The 26,893-nt window shown below is 35.0% G+C and overlaps 1 pseudogene; it reads left to right on the top strand.

Moving 5' to 3' along the window:
- The window catches only part of LOC107871866, a 47,642-nt pseudogene extending 20,796 nt beyond the window's left edge, over nucleotides 1-26,846 (top strand).
- The last annotated feature ends 47 nt before the right edge of the window (nucleotides 26,847-26,893 follow it).

Consider the following 26,893-nt stretch of genomic DNA (forward strand, 5'->3'; position numbering starts at 1 on the left):
TCTACGAACTCCAGTCTTATGTTGAACAACTCATGATAAGTATGAACTCATGTTTCAAAGTGTGGTCAGTTTTCAGAAACTCATGATCCTTGTGTAATCCAGTTTATATCATGTATGTCCTCAATTTAGATCTCTTGGTTAATCCATTATGTTGATATTCTATTCCTCAGGCCTCAGTTAAGTGTTAAAGATATCCTTCCAAGTTTTTGGTCCTTATGATTTAACCTTTTAGTGACCTTTCCTTGTATAATAATAGTGGTGATGGGTAATTGTGTTGATGGGAGAGAGTAAGTATTTCTTGTTGATGAAAGATCGTTGTATGCTTGTTTTAGCTAAGGCCATTAGTGGGAAGTAATATTGAGGCCAAGTCCTTGATACATGTTGTGGTTAGTTGAAATTGGTGTGTGTATATTCTTGGGGTAGTGCGTGGGATTTGTTTTGATAAATGGTTAGAGAATACGAGGAGTGTGCTATAATGGGTGTTTGTTTAGACGTTTATATGTGATTATAACAATAGGCTTGAATGGCATGTTGGTGTATAAGTGGATGAATATGGTGTGCATTAGTTTCCAACCTTCCCGACCTTAGAATGTAAATCCTTAAGTGAATTCATGATCTGGGTTTTCAATAGCATATCTCGTGTAAGTTTCAAATTTTTCGGGCGAGGTTTGATGGTAAAAATAATGAGGCAACACGATATGGCCGTGACGCGTCATATATCGTATTGGTAGGGAGCAACACGATGCGTTGTATATCGCGTTAGTAGTCTGGTTTAGTTATAGAGTTATGTGTAGTACCCCATGATTTTGAGGTAGGCTTGACCATGGTGAGAGGTCTTAGTTTAGTTTAGACCTTAGTAAGATAGGTTTATCAATGCCCATGTGAGAATTAGAAGTTGAATTAAGTGAGTATGGTATTTAATAGGAATAGTATAGTGAGGGAGTATTTGAGAGGAGTTGCTAAGTTTGAAAGTAAGAAGTTACATTGATTGAGGCCTAGTACTTCTATCCTGACTTATGATCTATATGTCTATGTTCCAGGCTATAGAGTTGTATCTATGTTATGATTCCTTAGTCAGATTTCTTATTCAAATCATGCCCAGAATTCTTCACTCCCTAATATTATTATAATTTTGTCAAAGAGTGTTGAACAAATACTCTATTTGAGCATGAGCATTCAGTATGATCCAGTCCATATAGCCTGCAATCCTGTTTAGGAATCAATCAGATAAAATCCTATAGATTCCCAACTTCCCACCTAGTCTTACTATCCACAGTCTCATGCATATGTCTATTCCAAGAGGTAATGTATTTTCATCCACGTAAATTATGAATTCAGCTCAATTCATGCATCAGTTTCAGTTTCAGATATTAAGTAATGATTCAGTTCATGAGTATCCTGTGTATCATCCCAATCTTTTCCTAGTATTTCAACCAAATCAGTATCGTTCGAGGATGAACGATCCCAAGAGGGGGATGTTGTAATACCCCAAGTTTTCATGTTATAAACCTCTAATCATTTTTCATGAGATCAGATCCAGCGTAAAGTAATGGTTACTCATACGTTGACACTCTCGTTTCTATCTTAGCCATATTGCTATTTTCATGAGAATTTATGCACTCATAGATCAGTTCAGTAGCTCATTATGTTCAAGATTTAGTGATTCAATTTATTTCATTTGTGCATGATAGCGTATAGCCTCAGATTCCTCAGTGTTTTTAGCTTAATTATCCATATTTGAGGACGAATGTTTTCAAGGGAGAGATAATGTAATACCACGTATTTTTGTGCTATAATTCTAACTGTCGTTTTTAAGCATCTAAGCTCTAATCCAAATAATTTCCATGTGAATATAATTTTGACAATCATTATCATAGTCTATGAAATGATTTAGAGGTGAAAATTGTTCATAGCAATGACTTAGAACAAAGTTGAGCTAAGATCATTTGATTTGTCTAACTTTTGGTGTTTGATTCTACAAGGGTCTACTTTAAATGGGTATAACTATTTATATACATGTAATTTTTCAGCTTAAAATACACCAAAATGTAGATTGAATTATCTTTCCAATAATACAAATTTTGCAAAAATTCGACAACCGAGTAAAAAGTTATGCCATTTTCCGTGTGAGGCAGTAAGCTGATGCGATCTTGGCGCATCGCTTCGACTTTTCCTCGATACGAAAACCTGAAGAGGATCCAAGACTATTTTATATGCTAATTCCATTCCAAAAGGTCTTAGGGTCACTTTAATTAATTCCCCTCACCCAAATCCGTCCAAAACACATAATTTCACCCCCAAAGAAGCAAAGATACCTCATTATTCATCTTTTCATCTCAAATAGCATAACCCTAAGGATCGTACTTTCTCTCCAAGAAACCCAAAATTTCTCCATTAATTCTCTAAGAAAACTCGATATTAAGGTTTCCCATTACAAGAACTTCAATAACTCATCTTCAAAAGCGTTAATAGAAGTCCAAGATTCAAGCTTTTACATTCAATTCATCAAAGATCATCAATTAAGGTATGTGGGGCTTGAATAAGGACAATCCTTTCATCTTTGTTCCCAAAACTTGATTTTATTATGAAAGCTATTTGATTTTATATGTTTTCGTGTGAATTTGAAGTTTGGGTTTATAACTTATGTTGTTATTCTTGAGATTATGATATTTTCCATGTTTTAGAAATTGAATTACATGAGTATGTTGATATTATAATGCATATTGCTGAAATTTTCCAGATCTTGAGATGATTTATGAATATTTATGATATCAAGTATGAATTTTGATATGTTTAAACGTAAGATTGATATATGGGTCATTAAGCCCTATTTGAGATAGTGATTTTGAGAACTTTTGTGCTATAAGCACCCATGATTAGATTGTTTTGAGATTATTGAGAATGATTTGATCTTTGTGGTCACTATAGATTTGAAATCCAGTTTACTGAATGAGATTACAGATTTTATAGTTGGTTTCTTTATGAACCATGAGATTATTTTAATGTGGATTTCCAAGAGATGAGCGTAGCTAATTAAAGGGAGTAGTATTTAGCACCGAGTTGGGTAAGTTACCACGATTTCATACCCCAGAACTGTGTGCCACCATAGTATTGAGATTTTTGTGCCTGAGGCAGAGCTAGTGATCACTGAGTTGAGGTTATACTCCCTGGAAAGAGTATGACGCCTCTCCCTAATGTGAGGTTTTCTCCTTAGGAGGACAAAATGTTGGACTCCATGTAGCTCGCATGGTTTATGGTGGTTAAGAGAACTCCCTGCTAGTAAAAGTAAATAAACATTTTGAGTATTTTTTCCTACTAGTTAAGAAAAGCTTTTGAAAGTACCCCCTTAGGATCAAAGTATTTTCCCTTTCAGATAAGTTATTTCTTTTCTAACAGTAAAGAAAAGTTTTTAATGTAATTTTCCTAAAGATTTTAGATGCTAAGTGTAAAGGCTCACAAGCTTATTCAGCTATTGTTTTACTTGAGATTTCAGTTTCAAAGTTACAGTTTTAACTTTCAGATACAGAGGTGAGCTCTTTACCACTTAGACTATATGATTTTAGAAGGGAATAGAACTACAGATTTCAGAACTAAGTATGGTGACTCACGAGTTTTCTATTATATGCTTTACTCTTCAGGACTTATGATATTCAGATTTCATATTACTCAAGCTATGTGAGTCATTTACATTTATCATGCATTATTTTGTAAATAATGATCCTGAGATATGTTTTACTTATGCACTACACCCCCATATACTTAATACATCCACAAAGTACTGATCCACATATATGTCTATGTGCTACATTGTCTCATAATATTGGTACAAGATTTAGTATGCACATTCAAACTCAGGCAGTTGCAGATTCCAGCTAGCAAGATGATGAGTCCTCCTACATCGAGGACTTCAGTTAAATTTAATTATGTTGTTCATTTCCTTATTCATAAATATTGATTAGCGATAATTGGAGTAGCTTCCTAGCTATCTATAGTCAGTATTAGTAGAGGCTTCATAGACAGAAAGTAGAGTTAATGTATTCAGTTTCAGTTTTTTCTTGTAAAAGTAGAGTTGTAATCATGTGAGTTCAGTTTTTTATAGATCAGCTTTAGAAAAGAGTTATCCTTTTGCTGATTTTGTACAGGTGTATGCATTTTATTCTGTTGCTTATGAGTTATTCCAGTAAAAGCGTTAGCTTAGGGTCACTTGTTATCCTAAGCATCGTGTGACGTCTCGAAGCCCATTTTCGAGGCATTACACATTATTTTTCAGATGGTGTAGATAAGACAATTGATCTTGATAATGCTGATTATATTTAAGCTGATTTGACATTAAATGCCTTAAATAAATAGCTAAACCATTGTTTATGAGAATATAGTTGAAAAGTATTGGTTTGAAATTCAATATATTGCATACAATAGCACTTGTATGCATTAGACCAATAAATTATGCTAAATTCTTCCCTCTCAATTGGTTCTGGGTTAGGAATCATATATCTTTTATTTAATAATTTTTTGATGTGGGTACATAGTTAATGCATATATCATGATGCATAAAAATAGATTTCCCAAAGTAGACTGGAATATAAGTTAGTTTTCCTAACAAAAAATAGAGATAGCAAGAAGTTAAGAAATATGTTATGAATTATCATTAGTACGATCCTCATTTAAAATATACTTCAAGTCAAATTCTAGAAGCATTTGCTGATCCAAAATTGATTTCATATTTACCTACAAATGCTCCTATTATTTGTCCATGAAGGACATGGTCAACAACATGCATGAAGCATGATAGGTCAATTGATTTAAAAAAAATATAATCTTTTAAAAGAAAATGAAGCAAATGATCATAAAAAATTAACAATATGCTCTTGAAGAGCAATGACATAACATTTTATTGAAATCTTATGAAGAAGTTCAGATACTTTAAAATAATAAGGTTGAGAGATCTCAACAAGTTATGTCACATTGTGAATTGATACAAAATGATATATCATCGTTAATATATTTAACACAATATGACAAAATGCTGTAAAAGATTATGAGATCTAAATGCTACATTAATTGAAGCATGTTGATGTAGAAGTATTTATCAAGTGAAATATGCATCTTGATAAGTATAAAACTTGTTTGATTTAAATATTTTCTATTTGATGAAATATTTTTTTTTAAATTAGGGGGAAAAGAAGAAGAAACTCAAAAGAGAAATTGAATGAAAAGTTTCACCACTATCTCATTTTGATCCACATAATCTCATATGTGAACAAAAGGTAAAAACAATTGTTCACTTATAAAAAATAGCAGATAAAATAATAGATACAATTGCTAATTTGAAATAGATAACTAAATCACATATTCCTATAGTAAATGTTCCTATCTAAATTGATGTCCCAAAAGGACTATCTACTAGAGCCATAACTTTTGAATTCCAAGCATGCCCGAAGTGTGGTAGACCATTGGATTTAAAGGATAAAAATCCTTTAAAAATAAGCATAAAAAAATGATAAATGTGACATTATAGAGGTAAAAGGAGTATGTTAACTCAGAGATAACAATGTGGGAATTGTAGAGGTAAATTAGTGGGTTGGATAAGGTGTGAAGAAGGGGTAAGGTTGATGACTTGGGAATACAATAGTGAAAAAATTATGACCTATAGTCTAGGGGTTTAGGTTGAACAAATGAATTGGGGTTCTAGTCATTGGATGGGTTAGAGCATGGAGTTTGTATAACTACTGGACTCTAGATAGTATTTGGTTGGATGAGGTATTAGATATAAGAGGACCAAGTGTCCCTTGTGTACATCCTTAGTCATACCTATTAGAGTGGAGTGTGGTAGGTATCATGGGATGAAGTCGAGGATTAATCTAGAATTTTCATTTAGCCGTGGACTCATGCGATGGTCGGGTTGCATATTCTAGTGATTCTCCTCTATTTTGGTTAAGAGAGTACTCTGCTAGTGTTGCATATATTCTTATTACGCTTATGCCTAAGGTTCTCATTTTGCAATATGAGTCTTGACTGTACATTCATTATCTATGGTACATGTAGTTGTGTTTCTTTCGGTGTCCAGTCCTAAGAACTCCTTTTTATGGTATGGTTATGTCGTGATGGTTCTTCATTATGGTATATGTGATATCTATGAAATACTTTATATCTATGGTGCAATGTCTTATCTCAGGGGTCTTGCTTAGGGTGACATGGATAATTCTTGTAATTTAGTTCCTTAATGATCCTTCTTGTATTAGGATTGTAGTGTCTTTGAGAGCATGGTGATGTTTGAAACAAGAAGTGTAGAATTCCCTACGTAGGACAGATTCTAGGGTGACTAGTAGAGTTAGGGTTTTGGAAGGCGAGGTAAATTTGTTGTCATACAAATTGGGTAGGAAAGGAATAGGTAATGAAAACCTTTGTGAAAGTTATAGGGGCTGCTAAATATGAAGAAGGATAGATCATACCGTGAGTATATGGGAGGTAGGCTTGAATTTTGTGATTGGTAGATATACTAACAGTTGTGTTGGGTACTTAAAGGGTTTGGGGAGGCATGATTTATGAATTATTTTCATGGTATAATTGTATTATAGCTTTGGATTTTAAACTATATATTAGGGATTTGTGGTTATAATGGTTGGTTGTGGTTTTTCTATGTCTTTTATTTATGGTTTTCATATTATAATGGTGATGGATAACAGTAGCATTTCAGGATAGATAGAAGGAATAGAGCCTAGTAGCCTAAGTTAACTCTTTTTAGTTTTGGATAGGCTTGAACATGGGGAGTGACGTATCGTTAGACTCAATCTCTCCTAGTGGTGTGTCTCTAGGGAATTCTAAGTTGAATTGGACATGCTCTCTAGCATATGTTCCATTCACCTAGTATTCCATGAGGTTATGTAGAGGTATAGTATGGATGGTCCTTCTTTGGTTGTTTTTTTTGGGGTTTATTGGTATCTCGGATCCTTTGTTCCTTAAGGAGGTCTCGATGAGGATCTTAGGTTGGTTAGTTCACTGGTTGTGAATAAAAAGGTATGGATTCAGTAAAGGTTCTATTGTAGAACCAAAATTTTGACGAAGACATTTGGGATGCGGATGTGGACATGGAGTCCAATTATCCGCGTTGGTTTTTCATTCAAGAAATTTCTTGAGTTTTGGATATTCTGTCCATTGTATGACTCAAAGGTACCAATCGTACCCTAGGATATCACTTGGGATGCCTATCTTGTATGTTAGGCAGTGGGTTTTGGTTGGGATTCTTCCCAAGATATGACTCAACATCATACTAGTCGTATGGAAGGATACAAGGTGTATGATGCCAAGTTGTATGAAGCTTATGGACTAGTCTAGGTGAATCTATCCAAGGTACAGTTTATGGGTACTATTCATACCCTAAGGTATGACTTAGACCTAGGTGGTCATATGTTGGTCAGTATAGGGGACCATGGTGGGGTCTACAGTATAATTTAGGATACCACTCATACCCTAGAGTACGACTAAGAGGGTTTGGGTCATAACTTCCTGGGACTTGGTTTTCAGCTTTTAAGTTTAGGGTAGTCCGAATATTTCCTACCTCAAACTCTTATGTCCCCATGTTATATAACCCTTGGTGGCCTCTCATAACATACTTTGAAGAATAGAAACACTTCAAAATACTCTCTCAAGCTCACTCTTGAAGATTAGAGTCAAGCTTCTCTCTGGAATCTTCTTATATAAGGTAAGTAATCCTCCCTCATTTTTAGCTCCAATTAAAGGCATGATTTAATGTGTTTTAAACATTGATTTATGAATCATAAATGGTGGTTTTGGAAACATATGTTGAGGATTTCGATGCATATTGTTGAATGTTGTCTTAAATTGAGTTTTAACATGTTTTTGGTGATGTTTTGCATATATGGGTTCTTATTGGTTGTGGTTTAACAAATGGATCATGAGTAACCCTAAACTTGATGGTTTATGGTTGGGTTTTGGTCTTGTTAAAGGTATGCCCTCAATATGTTTGATAAAATGCTTAAGAGAATATTTTTACTTTATCATTGAACTTTAATTGGAACTATTGCATGGTATAGTTTTGTAATGGAACCCTAAATATATTTGGATGGTTTAAATGGTTGAATGGTATGAATGGCTTAACGCTTTTTGAATGTTTTAAAATGGTATGAATTGTTTGGAGTGGTTAAATGGTAAAACCTTGATGACTATGAAATTGATTTGAATGAAAATCTTGCAGCGGACACGGGAATCCTCCAAGTGAATGAAATAATGAAATTGATTTGAATGTTGAATGTCTTGTAGGGTACAAGGAAATCCCCCAAGAAAAGCTTAATAATGAAAACCTTGTGGGATACACGAGAATCCCCCAAGTAAGCTTAATAATGATGTACTTGCGGGGTACATGGGAATCCCCCAAGTAAACTAAATAATGTAAACTATGGGGTACATGGGAATCCCCTAATGTTGGCTAATGACATTGCTTGCAAGATATAGTCGGTATGATGATACCACTTGTAATATCCTTGATTGAAAATAAATAGAATAATTGTTAGGTTAGATGGTAATGGTTTTAATTGGACAATAATGGTGGGGTGTGATAGGTAACCGTGAAGGTGGGAGTTCAAGGGACTAACAATGGAATCTTATATTTGCTGACATGAGAATTGGTCATGACAAACTTATATATGATACTTCTGGGGGTACACGGGAATCCCTTAGTACATTTGTACATATGTATCATGGAGAGCGAAGGGTACTTAGGAATACCCTACTCCCATGGTATCTCTGATTTGTGTGGCTACACCAATTGGGTCCCATTCAGGGGGTTACACTGGACTCATATAGCCCGTAGGTGGTTCTAGTATGGTTAAGCTACACATACCCAGGTTAATAGTTTTAACGGTATACTAAAACCCGATTCCCTTTTTCGACATATTTATATATATGTGTGTGTGTGTGTGTGTATGATTTGTATGCATGTAGTTAGTTTATTTTGTTTTTAAAGGTTGAAATTATTTTATCCTTATCCTTAGTGCATACTAGCATTCACCCGCGGTAGTATCCCCACGCGATGCAGGGACCAACCATATTACTTCTCCTGCTCATTGATCAGATTCGGGGACAGTCGGTATTGGATTGAAGTGGTAAGCTTCCGTAGTTGGGAAGGCATCTATTTCATGTCATGGATCATTTCACACATATTCTTCTTTCATAGACTTTGGTTTTTGGCTATGGTCGGGGGCATGTACTGACTAGGTACTCTATAGTTTGACTTAGAGGCTTTGATAGACAACTGTGGACTTAGGTATGGATTAATCATGTTATATATATAAATACACATCAGGTTATCATTTTTGTTTTGGTTTATAGTTTTGTTATGGTTAGTGGTTTCGGTTATTGGATGGATTAACTTGGTTGGATTGGCCTCAATATAGGCTTATCCCAAATTCATTAGATGGTAATTACACTATTTTGTTATATGATTGGAGTTTATCTAAATCAAGGTATATATGTTGGTTGGTTGGGTTTGATATCAAGGGAGGTCTCCGGTATGGGTTGGACTTGAGATTGTCAATTACGACAAGGCCCCGGTTCGGGTCGTGTCAGACCACCCCTAGCCTAATCACCTAAGCACTATTAAATACTAGCAAAACCAAAACCAAACAATAAGAATGATATATAAATAAATAGAAAGGTTCTAAGAATTCAAAATATAACTAACCCATACTTTTTCCACAAAACCTCTAAAAATTGAAACACCAAATTAGGACGGGACATGCCCCTGACCATGACAATGGAACTCTTCAATTCCCAAAATTTGAAAAGAAATCTAATGAAATGGTAAAGATTTTCAAATGATGGAGGCTCACCACTTTACAAAAGCTCAACTGATATCTACTCCACCTAAGACTGCGCATAAGTAAATAAAGAACCCTAAGACCCTACATCATGAAATAATGTAGTGTCCAGGGACGATTAGTGGGATAAGCACTAGAATGTAACTCAGGAAAGGGATAAAATAATGCCATCTCCAAAACAAATCAAAACCATATGCACACATTCATATGTGTATATATATAATGTCGGGGCAGTGTACAAGGTTATAAACATGAGTGTTTTAAAAACCATTAACCTCGATTGTGTAGCTCTATCCATCCTAAGGTCACCCACGAGCTATATAGGTTTAGCTCCTCTTGCTGAAAGGGTCCTAGAAAGTGTTAGTCGCACAAACTAAGAAAATATGAGGAAAAGCCAGAGATACTAAGGCTCTAGCCATTCCAAAATATATATAGTGTCTAAACTACACACACGGTCATAGAGACCCCAATGTGGGTAAATATGATTTTCAGTATTGGTCCCCCCCCAGGACCTCTACCTTCACGACGAGCTACACAACCCACTTTAATCCCAAACTAAAATCATTTACCAAATAATACCAACCATAAACTAAGGAGTCTTTTATTAAGGCATATACCATTTGTATTGTCATACTAATTATGCTTGCAAACCAAGTTCAATCTTGCCATTCTAATCCAATTAAACCAATTCACTCCCCAACTTCCAATTTAAAACTAAATCATGACAACCAAGGCCCCTCAAAATCATTTTTAAGTTCATTAACCTTTAATGCAATGTAAGGATCCAAGAGTGAGTTAAATTGTGCATACATCCATGTGTCAAAACCAATTTCACAAACTGGATTGAGGTTCATGTAAATTCCATACCATAATCCCTAAATTTAGGGAAACCCATATTTCCCAGTCCAATTCCCATACCCACGCACTTATTTAGTTCAAAAATCATAAGATAAAGCATGAATGATAAGTTCAAAACCATGGGAAAACAATTTAAGTAATAACCATTCAAATTCCTTAACCCAATTTTAAAACCCAACAATTAACTTCACATAGGTAATAATTAAATACATGCTTTATATAAAATTAATTTAGGGAAGAGAGACATGCCCGAAATGCCAAAAATATTGGAAGAGGAATCAAAATTGGAGTTAGATGATTAATTCATGAAAACCCTAACCTCCTCTTGCCTTGTGGAGTTTATAATGAAAGGAGTAGTATTTGATTTGATGATTTATGTTTAAAGAGACCCTCGAAGTGTTTTTAGTAATGGGTAAAATGTAAAAGAAGAAAAAAGACCTAAATACCTTTAATTAAAAATGTGTAGGAAAATATCTCCCAGATGTTATAGGTCAGGGAACGACTCGTGGTGACTGGTTACGAGTTGTTGCTTGGACTTATGGCCTGGGCAGAAACCTTAGGCACCTTCACTATTATGGTCACGAGTTCCTCAGCACGAATTGTGACCTCAACCTACGAATTATTGGGATAAATCGTGATCAATGCAGTAGCCTGGGCACACTTCACTGATGAGGCAATGAGTGGCACCATATGACTCGTGAAGAGTGATAACGACTCATCACATGAGATGTTTCTTGGGCAGCATCATCAACATGCAAGAATTTTCAGAGTCCAAGACCTGGGGTATTACAGAACCCTTCTCCCTCTCTTTTCTTAGTTGTTATGCCAGAGCTTGTTTTCTACCATCCATTCTCAAACTTATTGCCTATGTATAGGTAATTTAAATTCCAAGTTCCCAACTAATTATAGTAAAATAGAAATACATGGAATATTTTCTATGGAAAAAGATAGTAGCACTGTGTAACTATAGCAACAAACCACATACATCTTTGCACATTTTTAGATTGTAGGTTGAAATGGAGAAGTAATTAACAATGGTCACACTGGAACAATAAAATACTACTAAACAAATAGACTAAACAACTTTCCAAGGGTGAAGAGAAGAGATTATCAACATGAATTCTGGGAACTTTTGAAAAGAAACATTCCAAATATAAGGTTCTCTCATCTCTAGGGCAATTTAACAACTCCAAAAGGGTTTCTATTGGATATTACAGCAAACTAGTTAGGTTGATGGGCCCCACTTCTAGATACACTTAGAAAGGTTTCTATTGAAATTAACAGAAGCACCACCGACAACATATGGACGTTAGTCAAAGTGATTCCATGCAACACCACTTCGTACATGAAAAAGGAGTATGCGGATATACTCTTATCACATTTAAGATTTTTTATCAGTATAATTCTTTTATGCGGTCCAACTAAAAACTATTTTATATTTTACCCTTTTTACCCGACTGGATATGCATATACACTAAATAAATTTAGGGATTATTAGTCATTATTAACAATATGATTAAACCTAGCCTTTACACAAAAATTCCTTAAAATCCACTGAACATTCATCTACCACATATATTAAGTAGAAAACCCAACAAAAACATAGCAAAAAACGTCATAGTAATTAAATTGAAGTTGTAGCTAGAAATTATATCATATTGAATTTTACAGAAAATTAAGCAACATACATAACAAATAATTAATTTTGTATAAACTTAAGGAAAAGATAGAAGCTATACTAGCGTAACACCAAATTGAAAATACTTAGAAAATGACCAGAATAACGAAATTTAATGTAATTTTAATTTATAAAGTATGATATATATGTGTGTGCGTATATACACACACACTATAGTACAATAATGTGTTGGAGTTAAACCTTTATATGACTATATATTCTCTCGGACTAGAGTTAACAATGTGACTGGACATATTTTGTTGGCCATTAATTAGTCAAAGTCTGGATACTTTTTCATAATTTCTTTATGTTCTTAGTATTCAAATTCCATGTCTTATTATAGTCAATATTTTGAGATCATTCTCCTAATATTTTATCCTGATTCTTTCATATATCTTAGAAAAAAAACTACCGACATCAATTCTCCTATTAATTTATCATATATGGTAGGAGTCTTTTTATAATTTTAAAGTCCTTATTTTTACCATATACACTAGGAGTCTTATATTGTTTAAATAAAAGTCCTTATTTTATTAGGGTTTTACCATGTATTTTAGGAATTAATATTATAAAATAATTAAATTATAATTTAAAGAAAATAGTGAAATATGTAAACAAAGAATTTTTTCTAGAGTGGAGTCTTTTAATCAAAGGCAAAAAGTTCAAAAAATATTTCCGAGGCTTTTGACACTTTAATATACTAGAGATAGAGATTAGAAATGTGTAAGAAAATACTCCTTTTACGTACCCTAATCTATTTATATTCAATCATTATTCTGTAACAAATTTTCAAAATAAAGAAAAAGAAACTTGACTATTCAACTTACATTAAAAGCCACAGAACATATAAGCATTGAAAATTACCATTGAATCTTAATCCAAACACTAACTACAACACATAAAGATTCATTTGCTATTCAAAAACACCTAAAATTTTGTAGCCCAATGGTCCAAATTAAAAAAGAAGAATCAATAATCAATATAATTATAGAAATTATGAATTTTTTATTTGAAGTTATAATCAAATTTGATTAGCAGTTAACAGAAAGCTAGAATATACTCACTCTGTTTCAATTTATTTTACGTACTTTCTTTTTTATTACGCTTCAAAAAGAATAAGAATCAACCACATATGTTGGTTAAGAATTGGATTGGAAAAGGAAAGCCTCTCAATCTAAATTTAAAGGGAAAGTTAGTTACTTAACTCTGAAAGGAATTCAAACCTAAGGAGATACGATGCTTCCTTGAAGAGTTGGAGTTTGATGATGAATGACAGATCCTTGAACAAACAATATTACACAATTGGGTAAAATATTGGCTCAAATGGATTTCCTAGTACCATATTGTTACATTATCACCAGAAGTAACCATTAATCAATAAATGGATGTTCCTATGTGTAGTAGATCCTGAAAAATATCAAATAAAGATTAAAATATTATAAAATTTGGTCTAATCTTGAAATGCTATGACATGGAGGTAGGGTGGGATATAAATACCATACTAAGGTGGTTGTTAGATACTGATGCCTTTATTCAATTTGAACATTAGTTATTAGGTGCATTTTCAAGGACAAATTTCATAATGGCACTAGTCAATTTACCATCACTGCTGAAAGGATATGAAACATCAAAATTTAGGTGTATCTGACCACACAACCCTCTCAGTAAAATCCCTAAAATAGGAGGGTGGATGAGAGGGTAGTTGTAGTCAGAGATTGGTTACTTCTGGCTACAAACACCCGAACTAGTTTTCAACCATAATAGAATAAGGTTTTTTCCTTTACCGATACCTATTTTTACGTCTTTATTCTGGGAAATTTACTCTTGAAAATGTTGCATGTTTCTACTAGAGGGAAAAGGAATTAGCTTATGATAAAGAATAACAACAAAATTGATTTTCTTCTTAACTGATGTGATAGACCACCTTATGGCTGATGTAATTACTATCCAAAGGGCAAAAAAGATGGCGTTGCATGTGAATCTTCCAATACCAATCTCCTCTAGCGTAAGGATAAACAACTCTACCTATTATCAATAACGGTTAACATATTCTTTTTCTTGAGAGATGGAAACCCTTACTTAAGAATAGAGAGTGGATAAGTGGTATAGCAATCTTCTAGAAAAACATGGGGTAATAATCTCGGTACAAAATCTATAATATTAGAGAATGGGACCATCAAGTTTGCTAAGAGATTTTAGTCTCTTAAGGATATGCAAATATACTTATCTCCGATTTCCTTAGGTAATTAACTACTTGTCAAATGAATGTGGGTCCTTGCCAATTATCAACAAGATATTCAATTTCTATATCGATGATTCAAATACTGGGAGGGGAAAAAATTCAGAGTTTGGTCACACTTACATTCTACTTAATCTAAGCATTGGGAATGATTCAATGCCGTTACTCAGAAACCACACAGGTCACACTTATTATCTTTTGAATATTGGACTGGTAGGAAGTAGTTTGCTTTCTGATTGCTTTTTAAGGTCGGTTTAGATGAGCATGTCAAGTTTGAGATTTTCTACTGCTTTCCAGTTGGAGCAACTAACCCCCTTATCACTTAAAATGCAAAGTCACCAAAGGAGTCGGAAGGCCAAAAAGTCATCTTTGAAGGCTACTATGCATCTTTATTCATAGTAGAGTATAAGATAGGTTTGTCTATAAAAGAACTTGAACCTACAACCATTAGGTTAAAAGCACAATGCTTTACCTACTAAGCTATACAACTAAAAAATAACGTAGTAGTAAATAAGGATTTGAATAGAAAAGAGTCCAGACCTACTTCTTCTCATTATATTAAAGGAACACGACTTTATATGAGGCTTGTATTATAGAAAATAGAATAAAATATAAGATCGGGTATATACACTCCCGCACAAAACTGGATGCGCTAAGGCTGTAATACCTCGGGAAATTTTTCATTGAAATTTTGTGCGTAAACGTGTTGGGTTCTATCTTCTAGAATGAATTATAAAGTTTTTGTGCGGAATGTCTTAGATTATGATCCACCAATGCGTAGAGTATTGAATAATATTTTCAATGATATGTGGATCATCCAAAACAGACACCCGAGCGACGAGTTAGGAACATTCCGATCGAACCGTGAATAGTAGTGAACAGTAAAATATGCAGGAAAAAGTATTGAGGCCTGGTGTATTTTTCTCCAAGTTTAAACGACCATAACTCCTTGTACATAATGATCTGGGTGATCTACTATATATTAACGGAAAGCTCTGCGAGTCCTCTTTCCAATGAAATTGGTTTCATCCAATTTGTCTATCGAAGCAAAAAGTTATGGTCGATCTACTTTAGCCTATCAAAAGTGAATTTTTGGGTCAACTTCAAATGATCATACCTCCTTGTACACAATGATCTAGTGAGATACTATATATCAACGGAAATATATGAGAGTCCTCTTTCTAAAAAAATTAGTTTCATCCAATTTGGATATCGGAGTAAAATGTTATGGTTGATCTACTTCAGACTATCAAAACAGTCCACCAAAGGATAGATTCGAGAATTATTTAATTTTTAGGGGCGTTTTGGTCATTCTCCCTTACTTAAAATCCATCCAAACCCTATATTAAAGCCTCTTAGAAGCATTATATATATATATTATATTTCATCAAATTCCCTCAAAAAGAAAACCCTAAGCTCCTACATCCAACTTTAAGAACCTCCAAAGTTCACCATTAATTCTGCAAATTTATTCAAGATTCCAAGTTCCTAGTTCAAGAACATCAAGAACCTCCAAAGTTCATCATTAATTCTGAAAATTTATTCAAGATTCCAAGTTCCTAGTTCTAGAACTCCAAGAACCATCATTCAAAGGCACAATTAACATCTCAAAAATGAGTATCGATCTAAAGTTCATCATTCAAGGTATGTGGGGTTTTTCAACAAGAACTCTCTTTCGTTCTTGTGCCCAAAAGTAATTTTCTTTACAAAGGCATGATTTTTATTTGATTTTTATGAATTTGAAGCATGAACCCATATCTTATGATGATTATTATGAAATCTTGATGTTTATGATTTTGAAAGATGAATTTACATGTGTGGAGATATAAAGCATGAATCTTGAACGATATTTATCATGATTTTGATATTTGGGTTATAAATTCCCATTGAAAATTGTGTTTTTTCTAGAAAGTGTGTGTTATAAGCACGTTGATGTTTAATATTTGAGATATTTTGAATGATTTGACCTTTTGGTCTTAATGGAGTTGTTTTGAACTCGAGTGTGAAAGAAATCCACAACGTAGTTGATTTGGATAGATGGGAAGAATGATGGCTCCCACTGTATATTTTTATACTACTAAAATTGTTTTGTTATGGATTGTGTTTGAAATAATTTGAGCTAAGTTTGAGAGAAATCTTTAGCATCGAGTGGGAGGTACAAAGCAACCTTACTTCCCTAGAACTACGTGTCCCCATAGGAGTGAGCCTGAGGTTGATTTATATAGTGATTACTAGTTTGTGTGGATTTGATATCGGTACTCCTACTTCGATGGAAAGGATAGAAAGGCTCTCCCCAATGTGGGTTGTACGTTGGACTCCATGTAGCTCACATGGTTTATGTGGATTATAGGATCTCCCAGTATGTGTGTGTTTCTTTGTGTCTATGGTGAATGGGGAAGTGATTTGAAAGTGGAATTGTGAAAGTTATTGTTTCAAAAGATTTAAATGATATTTACATTATGAGAATTGATATTCTTGATGAACTGAGAGTGATTGAAAAATTATATGTTGACTCACATGTGTTATTGTACTTATTTCATCCTCTCATGATTATGATAATTTTCTTCAGACTATGTGAGTCTTTCATACATCCTGCATATTTCTTATAAATATTTGTGATAATGATGTTTATACAACTGTATACACCCCCGTATACTCGGTTTCTTTTCATGGTACTGACTTACATCTTTGGATGTGGGCTGCATTTTCTCAGAATGTAGGTTCAGGTGCTCAGTTCCAGGTTTGATAGTGATTCTTCGGGCATGCTTTTCTATATCCTTTGTTATGGTGAGTCCTCATGTTCCGAGGACGTGATGTCTGATGTTGGTTTCACGAAATTGTTTATATTTGATAACTGAGTATGAGTCAATTGGGCCATGTCTCAATGGCTCGCTGGTTTTATTGATTTTTTTAGAGGCTTGTCAGACTAGTATAGATGTTGGGAGTTGACTAATAAGTCGTATTTTGTTATCTTTCTAAAATTCTTTTTTTCTTGGATGATGATTACTCTGTTGATATTTGAGGGTTATTCATGGAAATCCCATTGATTTGTGTTGAACTAAATGAAAATGGCTCGACGGGTTAGCTTAGGGATACTCGTAGCCTCAAGCACCGTGTGACGCTCTGGGACCTATTTTCTAGGGTGTTACAAACTTGGTATCAGAGCCTAAGGTTTTTAGGTGTCCTAGGGAGTCTGACAAGCCATGTTAAGTAGAGTCTTGATCATCGGTGTGTAGCGCGCCATATCTATGAGCAAGAGGCTACAATACATTTAAGGAAAAAGTATGATTCTTCTTTTCAGAAGTCTATCGTGCTAAAAGTGACCTATTACCATTCTTCATAGAGTCTTGTTGGCTGATTTGATTAAGTTTGACATGGTAGATTTTGATATGATTCTGGGTATAGACTGGCTGTATTCTTCTTATGCCTCTATTGATTGTCGGACCCAAGTGGTGAATTTTTAGTTTTTGAGTGCATCCGTGTTTGAGTGGTCTAGGAATTCTATGTCACCCAAGAGTTATTTTATCTCTTACCTCAAAACTAGAAAACTTATTTCCAAAGGGGTGTATTTACCATTTGGTTAGAGACAAAGACACTAAGTCTAAGACTCCAACTCTCCAGTCTGTTAATGACATCAATGAGTTTTCTGATGTCTTTCTGGATGATCTCCCAAGGATACCTCCTGATATATAGATAGAGTTCAGGATTGATCTTCTTCCTGATACTCAACCTATTTCTATTCCTCCTTACCGCATGGCCCCTGCAGAACTTAAGGAGTTGAAAGAGCAACTCAAATATCTACTAAATAAGGGTTTCATAAGGCCCAGTATTTCTCGTTGGGGTGCTCCTGTGTTGTTTTTGAGAAAGAAAGATGGCTCTTTGCGTATGTGCATTGATTACCGCCAACTGAATAAAGTCACCATAAAAAATAAGTACCTTCTTCTAAGAATAGATGATTTGTTTAACCAATTGCAAGGTGAAAGTTATTTCTCAAAGATAGACCTTCGTTCTGGATATCATCAACTCAAAGTTAGGGAGTGTGACATCCCAAAAACTATTTTTCGAACTCGTTATGGCCATTTTGAGTTTCTATTTATGTCTTTCGGGTTAACTAATGTCCCAGCAACTTTCATGGACCTCATGAATCAAGTGTTCAGAAGATATCTGGATATGTTTTTCATAGTGTTCATCGATGATATACTGGTGTACACTCGTAGTGAGGATGAACATTCTGATCATCTCCGAATGGTCTTGCAAACCCTTAGAGATCACAAGTTGTTTGCCAAGTTTAGTAAGTGTGAGTTTTGGCTAAGGTCAGTTGCTTTTCTGGGTCATATCATTTCTTTCGAGGGTATTAGAGTTGATCCCTAAAAGACCAAAGCTGTTAGAAATTGGCCTAGACGTATTTCTCCGAGTGATATCTGAAGTTTCTTGGGTTTAGCTGGCTATTACCACCATTTTTGTGAGGGTTTCTCCTCTATAGCATCTCCTATGACTCGGTTGACCCAAAAGAAAGTGAAGTTCTTGTGGTCCGAGTCTTTTGAAAAGAGTTTTTAGGAGTTGAAGACACGACTCACTTCAGCCCTTGTTTTGACTTTGCCTGAGGGTGTTGATGGTTTTGTGGTGTACTGTGATGCTTCGAGAGTTGGGTTGGGTTGCGTATTAATGTAGAAGGGTAAGGTGATAGCTTATGCTTCTAGACAGTTGAAACCCTATGAGAAAAACTCCCCCACCCATGACCTTAAGTTGGCTGCTGTTGTGTTTGCTTTGAAAATTTGGAGACACTATTTGTATGGTGTCCATGTTGATGATTTCACTGATCAAAAGAGTCTGTAGTATGTGTTTACCCAGAGAGAATTGAATCTTAGGTAGAGACAATGGTTAGAATAGTTAAAGGACTATGATATGAGTGTGTTGTACCATCCGGGCAAGGCTAATATTGTGGTGGATGCCCTAAGTAGAGTGTCTATGTGTAGTGTTTCGCATGTGGTAGAAGGTAAGAAAGAGTTGGCTCATGATGTACATCATTTGGCTAGATTGGGGGTTAGGTTGTTTGGCTCTGCTGAAGGTAGTATAGGGGTTCAGAATAGTTTTGAATCCTCCTTGGTTTTCGAAGTGAAGGAAAAGAAATACTTAGATGCTAGTTTGGTCATACTAAAGGAGTCAGTCAAGGACCAAAAAGTAGAGGTTTTCTCCCAAGGGGGAGATGGTGTGTTGAGATTGTAGGTTAGATTGTCTGTCCCGAATGTTGATGATCTGAGACACAGAATTATGGCTGATGCGCACGGTGCATGATATTCTATTCATCCTGGTGCCACCAAGATGTACCGAGACTTGCGGGAAATCTATTGGTAGAGTGGCATGAAGAAAGATATAGCATCTTTTGTAGCTAAGTGTGCAACATACCAACAGGTTAAGGTTGAACACCAAAGACCCGGTGGTATGATGTAAGAGTTTAGTATTCCCACCTGGAAGTGGGAAGAGATAAATATAAACTTCGTGATTAGTTTACCTCCTTCCCAATGCCATCATAATTCCATTTGGGTTGTGGTTGATAAGTTGACTATGTCTGCTCATTTTTTGCCCGTTCATACTTCATATACTGCTGAGGATTACGATAGATTGTATATCCGAGAGCTAGTCAGACTGCATGGAGTTCCGTTGTCTATCATTTCGGATAGGGGTACTCAGTTCACTTTGCAATTTTGGAAAGCTTTTCAGAAGGGTCTTGGTACCCAAGTGATTTTGAGTTCTGCTTTTCATCCACAGATCGATGGTCTGGCTGAGCAAACTGTCCAGACCTTAGAGGATATGTTGAGAGCTTGTCCACTTGACTTTAAGGGAAGTTGGGATGATTACTTACCGTTGATAGAGTTTGCTTACAATAACAGTTTCCACTCTAGTATTGGTATGGCTCCGTTTGAAGCCTTATATGAGAGGAAGTGTAGATCACCCATAGGTTGGTTTGAGGTGGGTGAAACGGCTGTGAGTGGTCCTGATTCGGTATTTGAGGCTATGGAAAAATTTAAGTTGATTAGGGAAAGGTTAAAAACTGCACAGAGTCGCCAGAAGTCATATGCGGTTGTTAGACGGAGAGACCTTGAGTTTGAAGTTGGTGACCTAGTGTATCTGAAAATTTCACCCATGAGGGGGGTGAAGAGATTTGGAAAAAAGGGGAAGCTTAGTTCCTGTTATGTTGGTCCTTACAAAATTCTTAGCCGTGTTGGTAAGGTAGCTTATGATGTCGATTTGCCTTCCGAGTTATCCTCTGTTCATCCAATATTCCATGTCTCCATGCTTAGAAAGCATATTAGCGATGCTGTGGTAGTGGATTCCTCTGTGAGTGCTGTCATTCAAGAAAATCTTTCTTTTGATGAGATTCTTATTGAGATTCTTGATTTCAGTGTTCGAAGACTAAGGAACAAAGAAGTTCCCTTGGTCAAGGTGTTGTGGCAAAACCAATCTGTTGAGGGTGAAACTTGGAAAGCTGAGGCGGATATGCGATCCAAGTACCCACACCTATTTTCTGTGAACTCCGATCAAGCCGAAGGTACCGTTCTTTCCTAAATCATGTACTTTTGATAAAAGTTGCAGCAGTTCAGTTGTCATTTATTATGTGTTCAGCTGTAGTTTCTTGAATTTATGCATTCTATGTTGCATTCGGAGTGAGAAACGATGTGGTGATGAGTCTAACGAATGGTTTCATCTGTATTCTCTATTCCGTATCTAATCTTGGCATATCTAACATCATTCAAGGACAAATTTTTCCAAGGGGGGATGATGTAATACCCCGGGAAATTTTTTGTTGAAATTTTGTGCGTAAACGTGTTGGGTTCTATCTTCTAGAATGAATTATAAATTTTCTGTGTGGAATATCTTATATTATAACCCACCATTGCGTAGAGTAGCGAATAAGATTTCCAACGATATGTGGATCATCCAAAAATTGACACCCGAGCAACGAGTTATGAACATTCCAATCGAACCGTGAATAGTAGTGAACAGTAAAATGTGCAGGAAAAAGTACTGAGGCCTGGCTTATTTTTGCTCCAACTTTAAATGATTATAACTCCTTGTACATAATGATCTGGGTGATCTAATATATATCAACAGAAATCTCTGTGAGTCCTTTTTCCAATGAAATTGGTTTCATCCAATTTGTCTATCGGAGCAAAAAGTTATGGTCAATCTACTTCAGCCTATCAAAAGAGATTTTTTGGGTCAACTTTAAATGATCATAAATCCTCGTACCAAATGATCTTGGTGAGATACTATATATCAACTGAAAGATATGAGAGTCTTTTTTCTAATGAAATTGGTTTCATCTAATTTGGATGTCGGAGTAAAACGTTATGGTTGATCTACTTCAGACTATAAAAACAGTCCACCAAAGGACAAATTCGAGAATTATTTGATTTTTAGGGGCGTTTTGGTCATTCCCCATCACCCAAAATTCATCCAAACCCTATATTAAAGCCTCTTAGAAGCATTATATATTATATCTCATTAAATTCCCTCAAAAATAAAACCCTAAACTCGTACATCCAACTCAAGAACCTCCAAAGTTCACCATTAATTCTGCAAATTTATTCAAGATTCCAAGTTCCTAGTTCAAGAACTTCAAGAACCTCCAAAGTTCACCATAAATTTTGTAAATTTATTCAAGATTCCAAGTTCCTAGTTCAAGAACTCCAAGAACCATCATTCAAAGGCACGATTGACATTTCAAAAACGAGTATCGATCTAAAGTTCATCATTCAAGGTATGTGGGGTTTTTCAACAAGAACTCTCTTTCGCTCTTGTGCCCAAAAGTAATTTTCTTTACAAAGACATGATTTTTATTTGATTTTTATGAATTTTAAGCATGACCCCATATCTTATGATGATTATTATGAAATTTTGATGTTTATGATTTTGAAAGATGAATTTACATGTGTGGAGATATAAAGCATGAATCTTGAACGTTATTTATCATGATTTTGATATTTGGGTTGTGAATCCCCATTGGAAATTGTGTTTTTTTGAGAAAGTGTGTGTTATAAGCACGTTGATGTTTAATATTTGAGATATTTTGAATGGTTTGACCTTTTGGTCTTAATGGAGTTGTTTTGAACTCGAGTGTGAAAGAAATCTACATCGTGATTGATTTTGATAGATGGAAAGAATGATGGATCCCAATGTATATTTATATATTACTGAAATTATTTTTTTGTGGATTGTTTTTGAAATTATCTGATCTAAGTTCGAGAGAAATATTTAGCACCATGTGGGAGGTATAAAGCGACCTTACTTTCCTAAAATTATGTGCCCCTATAGGAGTGAGCCTGAGGCTGATTTATATAGTGATCACTAGTTTGTGTGGATTTAATATCGATAGTCCTACTCTGATGGTAAGGATAGGACGACTCTCCCCAACGTGGGTTATACGTTGGACTCCATGTAGCTCACATGGTTTATGTTGATTATAGGATCTCCCAGTGTGTGTGTTTCCTTGTGTCTACGGTGAATGGTGAAGTGATTTGAAAGTGGAATTGTGAAAGTTATTCTTTCGAAAGATTTAAATGATATTTACATTATGAGAATTGATATTCTTGATGAACTGAATGTGAATGACAAATTATATGATTACTCACATATGTTATTGTACTTATTTCATCCTCTCATGATTATGATAATTTTCTTCAAACTATGTGAGTCTTTCATACATCGTGCATTTTTCTTATAAATATTTATGATGATGATGTTTATACAACTGCATACACTCTCATATACTTGGTTTCTTTCCATGGTACTGACCCACATCTTCGGATGTGGGCTGCATTTTCTCGGAATGTAGGTTCAGGTGCTCAGTTCCAGGTTCGACAATGATTCTTCGAGTACGCTGTTCTACATCCTCTGTTGTGGTGAGTACTTTTGTTCCAAGGACGCGATGTCTGATGTTGGTTTCACCGAATTATTTACATTTGATAACTGAGTAGAGTCAGTTGGGGCATGTCTCAATGGCTTGCTGGTTTTATTGATTTTCTTAGAGGCTTGTTAGACTAGTATAGATGTTGGGAGTTGACTAATAAGTCGTATTTTGTTATTTTTCTGATATTATTTTATTCTTGGATGATGATTACTCTATTGATATTTGAGGGTTATTTATGGAAACCCCGTTGATTTGTGTTGAACTAAATGAAAATGGCTCAAAGGGTTAGATTGGGGCTACTCGTAGCCTCAAGCACCGTGTGATACTCCGGGACCCATTTTTCGGGGCATTATAAAGTCACAGTGGCTTTAACATAGCTATTATGCCCTTGCTTCTAAACCCTTATTTTAATCTCAAATGAAGTCTTGATCAATATGAGAAAGATACTCTCAAGAGACCTACTTATATAAGGGGCTTGGGCTTGAATGCCGTCCTTACTTAACAAGAACATTTATTAGTAAAGCTATTTATTTCCACTCTTTGAAGATTCTATCTACTAAAGATGGTCAACATAGGATACTCAAATTTCTTTTACTGACTTTAAAGAAGGAGGTCGTCTTTCCTTCCAGCCACCACACAGTTTACCTTAAAGTCTTAACGATAAAGGGATGAGTATATATCTATGTAATTATAGTCTTTGTTTGCCATTGTTCCAATCGAGCACTCTCTTTTCTTTGTCCAATTTTATCTTACCAAACTATATTGACTTTTTTCTGACCTGCGATGGGTTGTGAGGCTAGACTACTACAGTGAATGAATTTATATTTGTGCATGAAAGTTGTTGACTGGAGACTGCTCAACTATTCAAGCGCAATGCAGTGATATTGGTTCTAATTTGACAAAGGTAGAATACTTGGTCGAATGTCCAGTACAGTAGGTGGTAGGCATTTTTATTTTGGCACTAAGCGAGAATGATAAATGGATGCTGTACCATTCTTGGTACTATGTACATTTTTCTTGACTTGATAGATTTATTCAATTGAACCTATACTCAAAGAAGGACCACAAGCCCGGGGCTCAAAGAAACAAAAAGTTTTAGCACATTAAAAATAAGGTTAGCGCAAAATAAAGATCCCAACATTTATTTCTAAATTAATATTCATAGCTAAGACTAGTAAAACAGGGACCATACTCATCATGGTGATTAGAGGTCACCTCTGATTGTTCACCTCTAATGTGACACGTTCATATCTAGTTACATGATCAAAGGGAATCGTCGACTAGAGAGTGGGTTTATTCTTATTTTGGGGAGATAAAGTTATCCCTTTTACTGACCGAACCCTCAGTTTGGGGCCTTAATTAACATTTTATGAAGCTTTAGTCTTCAATCGGTCACCATTACTTAAGTTAGAAAGGCAAACAACTGGGCAAGGGAAAGAGTAATATGCCTGGTGCAAATGGATTCTTTTTGAACGATATATCAATTAGAATAGAGGGTCCTACTTACGTAAATGATTGAAAGAATCATTACGTAGTGGGAGCATTCAACTTGTTGTAGGAGAGGCAAAAGTGCAGTTCAATCTTGTGGTGTATTTATTTGTAGTGAGTAGGGCCTCTTTTTTGTTGATCAGTTCTCTCCACTCTATTTAAAAGTAGGAATTCCTATGGCGATTTTGTTAATGAATGCATCTCAAACTGGATTGACTAACCTAACCCATGCTTAAGGAGGTTTTTCCATAGTTAGGTGTCCACTTTAGTGTGAATTAATAAGGCTAGGCTAAGTTTGGTAATATCCAAAATAAATAGATAGTAAAAATATATTGGGGTGGATAGGTGATAGTTGGAAATAAACTTGATCCCCATTCCCCCCAAAAAAAAGAGGAAGACACGATCGAACTTAAATTTTGGAAATAAGTCAGGGCCCTTTTACTAAGTCTACCAGATAGAAGATGATAGAGGGCCAACTATCATTGCCTTGCAAAAGATAGTGCCCTTTCACTTTGATTTCCTTCCTTCGTAGTCAAATCCGATGATACACTTTGTTAATGTTACTAACCAAATAAAAGGCTTTCTAGGTGATAAAAATTTCTCAGGTATGGACTCACTCACTCATCCACTCCTTATATATTTAGTACTTTCTTCTATCTGTAATATTAATTTCAAAGGATACCCTTCGTGTTAGGCTATAAGATAAGAGCTAGAAAACTCTTATATGTATGATAACTCTGTCTTCTAGTGCTGGTGGACTGCTTCATAAAAAAGGCGATAAAATAAACCTTTTTTAGCGTGCTTAGATTCTGCTAGTGGCGGGGAAAACGCGAAGTTGCTCAGTTGGAAGCCTAATATAAGAAGTTACAAAAAAAATGATGGGCCCCTTTAGATGATGAGAGCAACTTTATTATGGTAGTAATTGTAAACATCTCTCCTCTTCTCTCTAGCATGCACAGTTTACTGACGTGTCTCCTTAGTCACATCTCTCTTATTTAGTTTCATGTTGGACTAATGAAAGTTACTCTTTTAGTAAAAGCATATAAGAAGCTCTTTAGTGTATAAACAATTCTTTAGTCGTTGCACCAAAATAACGGTAGAGGTTGGTTGAAGATGATGTTACACGATGTTTAGAACCATTTTTGAGGTGAATGAACTATAAAGAATAAGGAAATAAGGAGACTCGTTCTTGAACTATATCATAGAAAGATCTTTCTCTCCACACCAACCATGAATTTTTCCTTTCGTATATCATTGTAACCCTTTTAATGCTTGGTTTTGAAAAATACTATTCATGTCATTCATATTTAGGTCTAATTTGGATAGCACTGTTGTTTTCTTTTCCCTTTGAACTTTTTCATTGAAATAAGAAAGAAAATGATACACTTGAGTTGTATTGTTTAAGTGTTATTTCTTGCCAAAAACCCTATTTCTACAATCGATAGGTCACTTGGTTATTCAAATAAGTCATGTTTTTCTTGGTTTTCCTATGTAACTACTTTCGTACCAATTCAGTCGATCCGAAATGGATAGGTCAAACATTCCATCAGGTTGCCCGATCTTGACTATTTTTATAGCATCCATTCTCATTTAACTATTAGAATCACATCCTATAGTGGTTGGAAAAACTTGAAAAATCCAATTACTTTAGCTACTTTATTTCCCCTAATCATTTCTCGTACCTGTATTGAAATAAAATGGCTTCATGTTCTTTCATAAATTGGTTATTCTTCTCTATTCATATCTCTTTTTCAATTTTGGTCTCGATTAGTTCACAAGTTCTTCTCTGAACCCTTGATTCAATTATTTTCCAAGAATCTTGAGCCATGTATGTAAGCCATATATCTGGGAGGAACAATAATAAAAGAAGGGCTTTCAGTTTA

Source organism: Capsicum annuum, chromosome 5, assembly GCF_002878395.1.
Source record: "Capsicum annuum cultivar UCD-10X-F1 chromosome 5, UCD10Xv1.1, whole genome shotgun sequence".
Lineage (NCBI taxonomy): Eukaryota > Viridiplantae > Streptophyta > Magnoliopsida > Solanales > Solanaceae > Capsicum > Capsicum annuum.